The sequence below is a fragment of the Ictidomys tridecemlineatus genome, chromosome 11 (genome assembly GCF_052094955.1).
Source record: "Ictidomys tridecemlineatus isolate mIctTri1 chromosome 11, mIctTri1.hap1, whole genome shotgun sequence".
Lineage (NCBI taxonomy): Eukaryota > Metazoa > Chordata > Mammalia > Rodentia > Sciuridae > Ictidomys > Ictidomys tridecemlineatus.
The window spans coordinates 70945021-70960968 of NC_135487.1; the positions used below are offsets into that span (position 1 = coordinate 70945021).

Genomic DNA, 15948 nt, shown 5'->3' on the forward strand with positions numbered 1-15948 from the left:
TGCAAATTTTTCACCATTAGTTTTTAAATCAGAAAAAGTAAAAATTATTAAGCCCAATGACAAAAATAGATCTTAAAAACCTCATCCCTATTATATTGTACAAATAAAATTTATCCCTCAAATTTCTATTTCAATGCAATATTGTATTTGACTTTTTCATGCAAATTAAAATGAAGTTCAGAAAACTTCAAAAAACCATGTTAGATACTAGCCCCCAAATCAAGAGTATTGTAAATAATACTTCTTATTTTATAGAAATATACAGTTCTCAAAGCAGTTAGATATATATGAATCATCTGCTTTTTTTTGCCCGCTCAAGCTGTTTTTAATATAGAATCAGAGAACCCGAGTTGGAAGGAAACCCTGGGAGCCAACCAATTGAAATCCCTCTTAGTGCAAGAGAATTATTATAACTCCCTGAGAAATGTTTCTTTCAAGCATGTTTCTAAAGCTTATAACACCACGAGTCATTTTCATTTTCTGGAGAGTTTTGATTGTTATAAAGTATTTCCTACACTGAATGAAAACAGGTCAAAAGAGTCTAGTAGTTATTTATTCCACATTTCTTTATGTGAAAAGACATTGGCTGTCCCTGTCCTGAGCTTCCATTTCTGCCACAAATTAAGGAAGACAGCTGGAAGCTAGAGCCGGGATTCTAGAAGTGTGGTCTGAGAACCTTTTGTGAAACAGATTTCCAAGTTTTCCCTGAACACAACTATCTGGAGGTAGAGTCTAGGAATATCCCTTTCCACGAGCTTTCTAAGAGAATTTTAGGTGTTTGTATGGGCAGAAGGCCTTACTGGAAAGAAATAAGCTATTCTGAGAATGTTGCTTGCTTTTATTTGTAGATCCTGGCTTTCGTCCTCCACTGGCCAGCACCAAACTGGTCATTTCTTGCAGCATTAAGCCTCATGTTAAACTGCTTCATTCAACAACCACTGTGTACCATGCCAGACACTCCATCAAAGGCTGGGGATAAACATATGAAGAACGCGTGGTCTATGCAGGTGAGAAGCTCATTGCAGAGCATAGCAGCAACATGTGGTCAACCTGGCTGAGAATGGTTGACCATTTCTGGTATCAAAATTTGATGATATTTTTCCCCTTGTTAACTTGCTTTGGTAAGGAAAATCAATTGGAAGGTTCTTATATTAGACTAAGATTTATTTTTATAATTGGACCCTGATGTTCCCAATGGGTTCTTTCTGATTTGGAGAATTAGTCCCTTGAGAAATTTCCCAATATTTGCCTGGAGGATTTTCAAAACCTTTATGCATTTTTTAAAAAACTTTTATCTGGTGAATATACATTCTTTTTGCTTTGTTTCAATGAGGTACAATTAACATCACGTAAAATTAACCCCTTTAAAGTAAACAATTCAGTGACATTCATAATGTTATATGACGAGGACTACTACCTCTATTTAGTTCCCAACATTTTAATAATCAAAAGGAAGTTCCAGACATATTGAGGAGTTCATTCCCATCTTTCCTTCTTTGAATATTTTTGATGGTTCCTCTTTTGGTTAATTTTCACACCTCTCCACTACCTGCCCACTTAAGGCTTCTCAATATGGAGACATTGTTTTTGGTTTTGTCAGCAGTGTTCTGGAAATGTTCTACATCGTGGGCAGCTGATAGCATCTCAATTTTTCCTTTTATCATGAACACTTAACTACCAGACTGTCAGATGGTAGTGAAACACTTTTGTGATGGTAATACCATAAGTTATTTCAATTATAAAAGTAATGCACATGTTTGGTGAACATTTAAATAACATATAAGTAAAGTAAAAGGTGGAGTTTACCAGAGTGATTACTAGTAATAATTTGCCATGTAGCATTGCAAATATTTCTTGATTTAGTTATATGCCTATCCCCTCCCCCAAATTGTCATATTAATCATATACTTATATCAATAGAGTTTTATAACTTGTTCATTAATTTTATATTTAACTTATTCATTAATCCTTTCAATCAATATTTATTGAGCACTTATTAGAAGTCAAAAATTCTTCTAGTAAATGAGGATAGAGGATGAATAAATATCCATATGAGCATCTGTCAGCTCATTACTTGAAATAGGTAGACATCATTCCATCACCTAGATGTGCTGCAATTTAACACAATTTATTTAACCATTTTCTACGGGTGGAGAGAATTCTTTTAACTAATATTTATTAAATACTTACCACTTATGAAGCACTAGACTGAGATGAGGAGTACATTTGCTTCTTGTTTTTATAACTGAAATTCAAATCAAGTATTATTCTGTAATAAAAATAACCTCTCTTTTGTACCTAAAGCCAAGTTAGGTTTTTAGGAAGCTGTGGGTGAAAGACACACACTCATTTCAACTATGTGCTCAGAACTATGGGGAATACATTAACCCCTCCCTTTAAGATCATATAGCAGGAAAAAAATAATCAAAATAATTAAAACCTTCCTGGCAGGGGCACTAACCATTCAAATGGACACCTGACCAATGAGAAAAGGTACACATTATTTTAAAAAATGAATGCCTATCAGTTTAGCTATACACCCTGGTAAGCACTGTAGGGGTAGCCAAATCACAGTTCAGTTGAATCTTTTCCACACCTTTGTGTATATGTGATTTGTTTGCTTTGTTTTGTGGAAAATGGGCAATATTTGTGTTTTTTCATTTACATATTTGGCTATGTAGAAACCCCAGGGAATGAATCATTCTGGATAGTTGAAAATTTTAATCATTTTTGATGGAAATCTTTCTAAAATGGATTTCACACTTCTCTGCCTTCTTAAACAGAGTAGATGGAATGTAATTAATCTCTTTTTGATGACTTGGTTTTATCATTATGAACATTAATGACTCTGCTGTGCTATCCAGAGATGACATCTTCGACACCAATTGTGGTGTGTAGGATGGTCTGTGGTCTGAATATTTCTGTCTAGATTATATTCTTTCCTTGCTGGTGGACTATCAGTTGCCACTCTTGCCATTAACAGTGAAGCAGCATGATGTAACTACGAAGAGGTGGACTTAGGAGAAAGAGAAAGCTGTATAAAAATCCAAGCTTTTCATTTGGGGTCACTTATACCCTGACCTCAATATCTTTATCTGCAAAATGAACACAGTAATATATCTAAGAGTGATGTATTAAGCACTAAATCATAGGTCTTATGCATAAAGAAAAGTAAACCAATGTTAGTTCCTATCCAGTATAAAAATCTTACTTATAAAAATAACTTTCCTGACTACATTGTGTGGTTACTACTCTGCTGTGGCACCAAAAGCTGGACAGTAAGTTTGATAGGGTTATGTACAAATGAAATTAATGAAATCTGGGGGAGATGAGGCACTGAGAGTTCTCAGTTGGATTCCATATAGATGATGTGATGTTGACTTTGGGTACTCAGATGTGCAGGTTACTTCTTGATTCCTAAAAAAGGTATACCTCTAGAAAATAGAGTTCTGAAGGGAACAATGCAACTTAGATATTTTCAGGTCCATATATTACATGGAAATATCTTACATCGGTTTGAATATACCCTCATAAGTTATAAAGTTGGTTTTCAGGACCAGAAAAAATTAACATCTTTTAAAAGCTTGAATCTGGTATAGTTATCAAATACCTTCCTCGTGCTAAGTATGTTTCTAGGTGCCATGGATGAAGTAGTAAAATAGAACAGATAAAAATCTCTGGCCACATGTACCATCCATTTTTGGGGGGAGGCGGGGCAGTGGCGGAGAAAGAAAACACACAGAAAAGAAAATGTACAATGCATCGTTTTATAAGTTCTCCTGAGGAAAAAAAAATAGAAAATAATATAAATAAAACCAGGGATTGAGGGAAGAGATTCAATTTTAAGTAAAATGATCAGTGAGGATCCCATGGCAAAGAGGACAGTTGAAGAAAGGCTTAAAGGAGAGAATCATAAATATGCTTGACAAAAATCACATAAACAGAGGAAGTAGTAAATACAAAAGGAGACAGGAAACTACTTGTGTTTGAACAATGGCAAGGAGTCCCAGAGACTGGAACAGAATAATTATGTCAGATGGCGATAAAAGCAAGGAGAAGTAGGAGTACTTGGGCTGAGATAATAAGTGGAGTTAAAGTACAACTTCAAATAGACAATCACATTAAAGGTAAATGGTCTAAATGTCTCAATTAAAACACAGAGATTATCAGATTGGATAAACATGTAAGACTATATTTGAACCTATAAGAAATACACTTTTATTAGAAAGACACAAACAAATTTAAAGTAAATATTGGAAAAGAAAAAAGGCAAGTACACCAGAATAGCATAGAGCAAAAGAAATTTGGAATGGACAAACTAATATCAAACAAAGTACAGTCTATGGCAAAGAAGATTACTGTGGATAAATAAGGATATTTCATGATAAGTATGAGTGAAATCATCAAGAAGACATCATGGTCCTAAATATTTATGTACCTAACAATAGAGCTAGATTATACGTGACCAAAAAATTCATAGAACTCCAGGGAGAAATAGACAAAAATCATTATCAGTAGATGCCACATTCTGCCTGGGCACAAAATAACCGAGTTACCACAAAAACTTGTAGATTCCAACAGCAACTCTTTATTCCCGAATTCTCACCGGCCCACTACATGCACGTTCTGGGGAAAAATCACTCCCTCCACTGGGCTCTGCATACCAAATATTCACGGGAACTCAAGGAGCGGGTGCCTGAGGCAGCAGGATCCACTCTAAACCTGGAGCCACCCTAATCCAGCAGGATCCACCCTAAACCTGGAGCCGCCCTAATCCCTGAGCAAGGTCACCTTTCAAACCAAAACTCTCAAACATTCATGAAATGTCACTGCAAATGACCTGGGTCCAAGTCAAGCCCATTTCCACAATGGAGAGTCCTCCCTCTAAGCAATATTGGGTAGGCTGACAAGGAAATTGCCATGCGTCATTCCTACTTGGCTGTGGCTCTCAGCAAGTAGAGATTTTTCACATTCCTCTCTTGAGAGTTAAAAGAATGAGTAAGCAGAAAATCAGTGAAGGTCTAAAATATTTGAACAACACACCAACCATCTAGACCATTTTGACATTTATAAACACCCTTCCACAGAACAGCAGAATACAGTTTTTTCTTTCCCCCACAAGGGCATACAGGATATTTATCAAAGTATGTCATTTTCTAAGCACAATCCACAATCTTAATAAACTTAATAAAGTTGAAAGTATTCAACTTATGAAAGTGGATATCCTGATTACAATGTAGTTACTCTTTTAATCAGCTTTTTCGCTGCTGTGACTAAAAAGACCTCACCAGAACAATTTTAGAGGAGGAAAACTATATTCTGAGGACTCACAGTTTCCGAGATCTCAGTCCGTAGACAGCTGGCTACATTCCTTGGGGCTCCAGGTGAAGCTGCACAACATGACAGAGAGTGTGGTGGAGAGAAGTAGCTCACATGCTGATCAGAAAGCAGAGTGGGTGGCAGGATTCCACTTGTCAGATACAAAATATGTGCCCCAAAGTCATGCCCCCAGTGACCCACCTCCAGCCACAGGCTACCTGCCTTCAGTTACCACTCAGTTAATTCTGTCAGGGGAATAACTCATTGATTAAGTTAAGGCTCTCATAGCTCAATCATTTCTCTTCTAAATCTTCTTACATTGTCTCATACATGAGTTTCTGGGGCACACCTCACATCCAAACCATAACATTTACAGTACAATGTAAAAGTCAATAGTGAAAGGATATCTAGAAAATCCACAAATAATTGGAAGTAACTAACACAATACATTTGTCCCTTACATCCATGGGGGATTGGTTCAAGCACCTCTGCCGATACCAAAATCGGAAGATGCTCAAGTGCCTTACATAAAATGGCATACTATTTGCTATTTTAGTATATGTTATTGCCCTTATAGTACTCGTATAACCTACACACATCATCCTATATACCTTAACTCACTTCTAGTCTACTTGCAATATCTAAAACAATGTAATTGCTATGTAAATAGTTTGTATACTGTATTGTTTAGAGAATAATGACAAGAAAAAAAATTCTGTACCTGATCAATATAGACACATTTTTTTTTCTTAAATATTTTGGATTTGCAGTTGGTTGATTCCATGGTAACAGAAAGTATGGATACTGAGGGCTGATTTCACTAAATACCTCATGAGTTAAATAAAAAATTGAAATGAAAATTTAAAGGTATTGTGAAATAAATGAATTTGTACACAACATTACAAAATTTGTGAGATACAGTAACAGTCATATTTAGAGGAAAAATACATACATATTATCCTTAAGCACATGCTATTAGAAATAAATAAATAGAAATTAGAAATAAAAGTCCAAATCAGTAACCTCAGCTTAAGAAATTATGGATTGAACCCAGGGATCCTTAACCACTGAAATACATCCCCAGCCATTTTTACTTTTTATTTTGAGATAAAGTATCACTTAGTTGCTTAGGGCCCCACTAAGTTGCTGAGGCTGGCTTTGAACTTGCAGTTCTCCTGCCTCATACACGCATGTGCTATCATGCCCAGCAATAAAAATATTAATAAATAAGATGAAGAAAAAAAATCCAACTCTGGTTGTTTAGCAGATCATTAAAACTGATTTGCCTCTAGGTGTTCAGGAACAAGGAACTATGTAAATTACTAATATCATGAAGGAAAGAAGTGACATCATTACAGATTTCACAGGTACTAAAATTATCATTAGTGAGAAGTATGCAAACTTAGTCTCAATAAATCTGACAACTTAGATAAAACAAACAGATTTCTTAAAGTTACAAACTATGAAACTCTGCTCAATAATAAATAGATTACTTAAGCAGTCCTCTCTATGTTAAATAAATTATATATAGTTAAAAATTTTCCACAAAGAAAACTACAAGCCCAGATGGCTTCAGTGGACAGTGTAAGGAAGAAATAAGACCGTTCAACACAGGCTTTTCCAGAATACTAAAGAAAAGGGAAAACTTCCTAACTCATGTGAAACCAGCATTATTCCTGTACTAACACCAAATATAAGGCAAAACAAACAACCACATATCAATTTACCTCATAAACATGGATATAAAAGTTCTTTACAAATACTATAAAATTGGATTAAAAATATATAGAAAGTATGGACATCATGAACAAGTAGTGTTATGCCAGCAATGAGAAAGTGGTTTAACATTTGAGAAATCAATGGATGTAATTTATAGTAGACTAAAAAAGAAAAAAAAATACATTCAATTATCCCAATAGAAATAAGTAAAGCATTGGACAGATCCAACATCCATTTCTAATAATGTCTTGGCAAACTAGGAATAGATAAGTTACTGAAACTGTAAAGTGGCATCTATGAAAAATCTGTTTAATATCGTAACCATTCTTAATGGTGAAAGACTGAGTGCTAAGATCAGGAGCAAGAAAAAAAAATGTACGTTTGTTACTTTTGTTCAAAATTGCACTGAAAGCTCTAGATAGTGAAATGAGATAAGAGAAAGATTGGGAAACAGTGAAATACTTCTTATTCACATATAAAATGTTGGTCTATATAAAATCCCATGGAGCCATGAATTAACTGGGATGAATGCAGGATAGACGATCAATAAACAAAATTGGTGTGTTTTTACTAACATCAAGCAACTGAAGTTGAAATTAAAAATCTATATGATTTAGAAAAGCATAAAATAAAATATTTTGAAATAGATATCATAAAAAGATACAAATGACTTGCATGTTGTAAACTAGAAAACATTACTGAACAAGATACAAGTAAATGAAGAAATATGGATTCCTGGATGGCAAGAAAGAGTTTTTTTCCTAACAATTATCCTCACATTTATCTAGAGAAATAATACAATCCTAATCAGAATTCAAGAATGATTTTTAATGTCAAAATTAGTAAGCTGATTCTAAAATTCATAGGAAAATGCAATGGACCTAGAAAAGTCTGACTAACAGGAAAAGAATAAAGTTTGGAAATTTATGTCACTTGATTTTAAAACTTCATTATAAAGATCAAGACACTATTATAAATATCTTTATAGTGTGATATTGGTAGAAAGAAAAATATTTTACTGGGACAGAATAGAGCATTTAGAAATAGACCCAGATATATTGTTATTCAATTTTTGACAAATTGCAAAAAGAATTCAGTGGAGAAAATGGTCTTTTCAATGAATAAAATGAAAATAACTGGATGTCCATATGTCAAAAAATGAACTTTAATTCCCTACACTGTGGGCAAAAGTTTCTTTTTAATTTTCTTCCTTTCTCCCTCCTTCCCACTCTCCCTTCCTCTTCTCTCCCCCTCCCTCCCTCCCTCCCTCCCTCCCTTCCTTCCTTCCTTCCTTCCTTCCTTCCTTCCTTCCTTCCTTCCTTCCTTCTTTTCTTGAATTGAACCCATGAACCCAGGGGCACTTTACCACAAGCTAGGTCCCCAGTTCGTTTTTTATTTTTTATTCTAAGACAAGGTCTCACTAAGTTGCGTAGGGCCTCACTAATTTGCTGAGGCTGGAATTACAGGAATTCACCACCACACACAGCTTAGGAAAAGATTTCTTAGATATATTAAACACACAATTCATAAAAGAAAATAATGAATTGGACTTAAAAGCTACTCTTTGACAGTTAAAAGAATGAATTGTGACACAGACTGGAAATTGAAACGCAGTAATAAGAAAACAAGCAACTCAGTAACATATGTGCAAAATATTTGGACATATATATTCTTCACTGAAGGTGAAGGTGTGTGGCTGGCCAATAAGCACATGAAGATGTACTCAACTCATCATTACAGCAATGCAGGTTAACACTAATATAGTATATCTTAAATCCCCTACAAAATGTCTAAAATGAAAACATGGATCTATCAGTTGTTGATAGAGGAAAACTATTAGTGGGATTATAGAATGGTACACTCACTTAGGAAACTTTGGTAGTTCTTGGAAGTTAAACGTACTAATAACAACCCAGAATTCTACTTCTATATATGTGGCCAAGAAAAGTGAAAATGTGTGGCCCTACACAATTTATACATAAATTTTCAGAGTAGTTTTCTTTGTAATAATAAAGATCTAAGAAAAAAATCCATATGTTCTTCAACAGGTGAATAAAAAAAATAAATGATGATATAGCTGCACCCACAGTACTATTGCTGAGAAATATCATTTGGCAATTAAAAAAAAAGGGTAAACTAATGCAGGCAAAAACCAAAACAACAACAACAAAAGGATTTATCTTGGCCTAAACATGGTGCGTCAGAGAAGTCAGACATTTCCCCCCAAAAGAATTTATAAGAATTACATATTCTATTTATGCAAAATAGTAAAAACTGCCAGCTAGTGTATACAGAGGAAAACATACAAATAGTAGCCAGGGGACAGTGTTGTGGGGAACAGAAATGGACATGTGAGACTACTATGGGACAGGAGGAAATTTTTCAGGGTTATTGAATATTTTCACTATCTTGACTCTAGTGATGTTTTCACAGTTGTATGTGTTTGTCAAAATCTATCACATTTTACACCCTAATTATGTACAGTTTACTATATGTCAGTTGTTTCTCAGAACTGTTAAAAATTAAGTTAAACTAAAATTAAAATACAAGATGCCATATAATAAGAAAGATAACTCTAAAATTTGCTCAATGTAGATATTTTAATATTAAAAAATTAGACAGGCAATTTAAAATTTTTAATTTTCACTTAGTAGTCACTGATACAGTGCTCACTTCATGGTACATATTCTTAGTACTTTACAAAATTTTACTTACTTAAGTGCTGTAGATAATTCTGCTGGGGTGAATATGGCATTACCCAACCCATTTTAAGTATGAAGATACAGAGGCACTGAGGTGGTATAGTTTATAAACGAAGAGCCAGATTTCAACCCATTGCAGTTTGGCTCCAGAGATACAGCTCTGTTTAATCTTGCTTATAAGAGAGAGTGTATTTGTACTACTTCACAGATTCAGTAACTGTACAATGGGATTTTAATTTCATTCTCCTGCCACCCACATTTTTTTGAATAGATTTTTGAACACAGGTTGAAATGTTTACTGCCTGTTTTATAGGAAAATACTTTAAAACATACTAAACACTGCTCTCATTAGCACACATTGTCCTGCCCACCAGACCCCTGCCTTAAATACATCTCAGTCTTCCTATTCCTTGTTTCTTTTCCAAATTAATTCCATCCTGCAAAGCATGAGTCTTCAGGTTTTGAAATGAATACAGCAATGTACCACTTACTTTCTTTCTACCTAAATCCTTCTACACCATTGTAAAGTTTCCATGTCATTCATTATCCATACAGGATTACTGAATATCTGATTATGTATTACTTCTAAAGATTCTTGCTTGTAGTGTAAATTTTATGTTGCCAATTAGATTATTTATATTTGTCATCAGAAATCAAATCTTTTCTTTTTCAGGTACATTCCAGTAGACCTATTTTGGACTCAGATTTGCCAACTTCTCTTGACTCACAGAAACATACATGCCCCACTTCAAAATATATTCCTATTGTCTTTTTATAGCACTCTTACAGAATAAATTACTCAGAACAGAGGATTGTCAATGCATCCCTCCCTATCTCTAGCATTTTCTCTAAGTTTCGCCTTGGGTTTGTAACGAGAAATGTTCAGTCACTCATGAAGAATGGAAGTGAAATGAATAATGTTTAAATTGCGAAAATGGTGCCCTTTATGTGGTTAGGAAAAATTCCCAATTTTTTTCTCCCTTAAAGAATGTGACATTTGCATTGAACTAGTGAAGAGTGGGGGGTCTTCTTGGAATAGATAAAAATTCATTGAGTTCAGCAGGAGCAGCAGGATCCACGCCTCACCTCGTCCCTCCTCCTCAAATAGTTTTCATTAACTCTCTGAGTTCTAAAACAAGTCACTCTCATTTTTTTCATTACATGTTTCATATAATTTATTGTACATAATAAATAGTTTGCAAGAGTTGGGTTTATGAATAGCTTGAAACAGGTTTTCCATGTCCAAATCAAGCTGCCATAGTAACCATTTTTCATTTCTGCCAAACGTATGGTCTATTCCTTTTTTTTTCTGACTTGAAATATGTTGTTTAAAAAAATCCCAAATTATTCAGGAAAGTTGATCAGGTTTCATTAAAATAATGACTTCATTGTTAGCAAATGCTCATTTCAATCTCTTATTAAATGACTCCATTTTACATTATGAGCATCAAACTAAAAAAATCTATAGCTTTAGATTTTGATTTTTGTGACATTTATCATAAAAATAAATTAAAGCACGTTTTTGTTCTCCATCCATTTCATGGTAAAAGAACTCTCTGCCCTCTTCAAACAATAGAACCAGGATTGGGCCAGGTGAAAGTTCTGCCAGCACAGTCCCATACAGAAAGTCCAGGAAGACAGTAGAGTCTGCTGTATATTTATATCCAAACACACTCAGGGAGCTTCAAATTCCTTGTCAGAAAGGATTTTTTTTTCTTTTTTCTTTTTTTTTTTTTTTTAACAAAGGTTGTTTCTACAGGTTTTTTTCTCAAATTCTCATCATTATAATATTTTGCTTTTTTAATTAACCAGCATCCCCAGTTGGAATCCTCCAACAGGTGACCAGGACCTCCTATATAAACTAACAGATTCTAACAGCCAACTCAGTTCCCTGTAGTTCACAAAAGCTGCAGTCAACAGCCATTCATCTCAAATCTTCAAACAAAAACCTGCCTTCGAAGGTGACTACAAGTGTGTGCACTGTAACAGTTCTATGGAGGTCAAAGGGAGTGGCTGTGTTCTAGCAGGCAGCAGAAAGATCTGCTTTTATGGAGACTTTCTTTATGTTAAAAAGAATCATAATATTAAGGTTTCTTTATTTTTTAATTAAAATTTGAAAACTTTTGGCTTCCTATTTCTGTTCTTTCAACCTTTACTAAGTGGTGTTTAACTGAGAGAAAGAAAATTATTAATTAGTTCAACTTTTATTCTGCAACTCGGGGACAAAAAGAGATGTACCCATTTTTTAACCATTGCCTATTAAAATGCCTTGCTTTAGAGTATTTGCTGAAAGCCTCCTTGTTTTCTAGTATATTCTCTAGATTCTTACATTGCCAAAATAACTTTATTTTCTTCAAAACTTTCTTCCATATATTCAACAAATATTTAATGTAATATCATATAGGTTGCATGGAGATATATATTCAAGAGTAAAGTCTGAAGTCTATCTAAAGGATGTAAATAAAACATAAAGGTGAAATGAAACATAAAGGATGGAAACAGTTTATGTAAAATTTTGAGAAATAGAAGTCTGTGAGCTGGGGATGTGACTCAAGCGGTAGCGCGCTTGCCTGGCATGCGTGCGGCCCGGGTTTGATCCTCAGCACCACATACCAACAAGGATGTTGTGTCCGCCGAGAACTAAAAAAAATAAATATTAAAAATTCTCTCTCTCTCTCTCCTCTCTCACTCTCTCTTTAAAAAAAAATAGAAGTCTGTGTTATGACACCACTGTTACTAATAATATATTGTTCTTCTTACTATAGCAATGACTAATACTAATATTAACAATAGTTAAGAAAAAATGTAGGTTGCAGATTCTAACTGCAACTAGTTACCTGAGAAAATAGTAGTGAGGGAATCTACTGGAAGATCTAGAGTATCACATGGAATCTGAGGCTAACCTTGAAAACTAGAGGGATTAGTGCCCCTGTGGATTCTGAGCTAGAAGTTTTGTCTCTTGATTACTGCTACAAAACTGAAACAGCTCCTAGCTTCCAGTCGAAGGCTTTTGATTCACAACCCATAATTCTGAGAGAGAGAGAGACTCTAATAGCTAATCTTGAGTCAGTGTTCATTACCAGCCAGCTGTAATTGATTGAACAGGTTCACTTACAGCAGTCAGTGATGTTGGGGTACAGTCCTGGGCATTGGGCCAGTGAAGTTAGGAGAGGTGGAAATCATGGTGATAGTTGACAAAATGTGCCTTCCAACCAGGAGCACACTTGTAATTCCAGCAGCTCTAGAGGCTCAGACAGGAGGATTGTGAGTTCAGAGTCGGAGAGCAATTTAGCAAGGCTTTAAACAACTCAAAGAGACCCTGTCTCTAAATAAAATATTAAAAAAGCCTGTATATGTGGCTCAGTGGTTAAGTGCCTCTGGGTTTAATCTCCAGTACAAAAAAAGTGACTTCTGTAACTACAGCTGGAGTTTCCTAAGTGAGGCACTACCACGTGTCAGGTCAGGGTTCAGTAATGGCAAGACCTGCTAAGCACTGTGCTAAGAAGTACTTCTCACAGGTTATCTAAACTCTCTCCTCTGAAAAGCCTAACTCAGTAGACTATTATTCTCATTTTTCCTGTAAGAAAATAAAGGTTTAAAGGGGATACCAGCCAATGAGCTGTGAGCCAAGTTCTAAAGTCTGCTCTTCCTCACTGCAGAGCCTCTAATCCATCCTTCATCTTGCATTCAGCAGGTACACATGTAGATTGAGTCAGGTACCTCTGTTCCTGTGGGCTCTCCATCCTCAATGTTTTATTTTAAATAGGTGAAGAGTTGATTGAAAAAGAATTAAAAGAACTAATAAATACATGGTTAACTAATGCCCAAAAGGAACTTAGCCTTTTTATCACATTCTGATATTAAAAGGGAAATGTGTCCCAGGTATATATGGGTGTGCTTCCCATGGAATCTGTGTGATGCATGGTACTCAGACAAAAGATAATATGACACTAATAATATTGTGCTCCAGTGCATTATAAATGGAAATAACTTTTTGTGGGAAACCAACCACGATCTATTATACTGTTTCTATGCAAAACTCTAAACATTTGACCTAGAAATAAAGCCTGAGCACATACAAGAACTACTGGCCCGTTAGACATTGCCCAGAGATCATTTCTTCTGGACACGGTCACCATAGTACAATATGAAAATGAATATAATATTATTTTTTCTAATGAGTGAATCTTGACTTGAAAAATGGGAAACAATCCGTATCACTTTTCCAATAGAGGAGTGAAATTCCTCTGGGAATTCCTAGAAGAGGATTGAGGACTGAATTTGGGGTAAGAGAAATCCAAGGCAGCCATGACTTCTCTGTGCACGTTTGCACACTAGAAGGTAACATTCTGGGTGCTCTAACATATGAAAAAAGCCCAGTTCCTTGTCTCCTCGCAGGTGGAGTGGATAGTGGAAATAAGAAGAAGGTGTAGGGAGAACAAGGCTTTGCCATTGCTCATTCATATTCTCAGGTTATTCGTCCTAAACTACAAAGTGAGGGTCTTTCCATGAGGAAAATCATACTACATTGTAATACTACAAATAAAATGGGTGGAAATTCTCATCAGGGTAAGCACACACAACCTGTAAATAGAATTTGTGAGCTTTTCATTTATGTGGTGGACCTGTTCTTGAACATATAACCTTAATAAAAGCACTTACATTGATTGCCTCTTTTGGGTTAACTGTAGGAAATGAAGTTTTTGATGAAATGAGAACGTTTGGTCCTAGATGGAGGGCAGGATTCCACTGTTGCCTTGGAATTCTCAATAATGTGAAGATCAGCTGGACTCCCTGGGTGGATAAGTTAGGGTGACTCTTTAAACCTCTTAGTTTGCCTACTAGTCACAATATCTTTGTCAACATCACAAAGGAGTTAAGGAGAAGGCAAGAATGTAAAAATATACAAATTAACATTGATGAATGAATTAATTAGGATATGACTAATTCAAAAATTCTGATAACAAAAATAGGAGCCGGTGGGAAAGTAAATTACCTCTCTTCTATCAGAGAAGGCAACACATTCAGACCTTCTCTTCTGATATTCAGTTTAAATATAGCCCAAACATACTCCAGATTACTTTTCTTCGTGATCTCAGAGAATGTACTTTTGACTAATTCATCTGGTTGAGTTTCCAAGAAGATTCTGGCACAAAAAGGAAGACTTGTCGTCTGAAGGGTACACAGAATGTACTCAAACAGCTCTGACACTAAGTGGCTGAGCAGAGGGGAGCTACCTCCACTTGTTAGGTCAGAGCTGGAAGGAATAGCATGCAACTGCTGACATTCTCATGGTACACATGACACAGGTGCCCTTCAAGGGACAGAGGAGAGGGGAGGGTGCAGGAAAAGAGAAAGGAAAAGATGAGAAGAGCAGAGGAGAAAGGCAGAGAGATCAAGGAGAAATTTTCAATGGACATGGAATAGTCAATTAAGATGATGTGATTGGGAATATTTTCCCCCCCAATTCTTAGGATGTTAGAAAATAATTCTCATTTAAAGGAGAGAGAAGCATACTGGAAAGCTAAAACCATTTCCAGAAAATTGGCCACAAACTTCCTTCACACAAAGACAAGTTTGAGAGATACGAATAGTCATGGGAGGAATATTTTATGGAACAAAATATTTATTCTTGTTTCACTTATGAGGATATCAAGACAGAAAATTGTCTCTGGAGGAAATCATGCCTCGGAAAGATATTTTAAGATCAAAGTTTGCCTGACACATAAACCAACTCACTAACAATGAAAAACATGAAATTCTGTTTTGAAAGATACTGATTTTTCTTTTCTTCCTTTATCAATTCATCTCTTTTGTCTCACAAAATATACGTGCAACCGTAACAAAGTGATTTTTTTTTTTTTTACCTATAAAACTTGAAACGGTGTAATGTGATGAGAGAATTCAAGCCCCATATGGTGCATGGAACTTAGTTTCCTTGACATACTTCTGATAATTTTTTGAAACAATGAAATTTATCTCATGCTAAATGCCATCAATCTTCCCATTTATATACACAATGCATGCTAAATTTTTGAAAAAAAGAGACTCAATAGTATAATGTCTTTTCTGTGGCTCCATTTCTCTTTGGTCGATGATGAGAAAATCAGAAATACATTATTCTTACTAACTTGAGCTGAATGAAAGTCTTCATTTAAGTAACTTAATTATATACAGAAAGTATGTAATAAAATAATGACCTCTATTA

At 35.1% G+C, this 15948-nt stretch overlaps 1 long non-coding RNA gene across 1 annotated transcript; it reads left to right on the forward strand.

Moving 5' to 3' along the window:
- The first annotated feature begins 805 nt into the window (after positions 1-805).
- LOC144367728 (uncharacterized) lies at positions 806-11477 on the forward strand. The gene is made up of 2 exons (XR_013427254.1): positions 806-1007; positions 10414-11477. It is a non-coding gene; the product is annotated as an uncharacterized LOC144367728 (long non-coding RNA).
- Positions 11478-15948: the final 4471 nt, after the last annotated feature.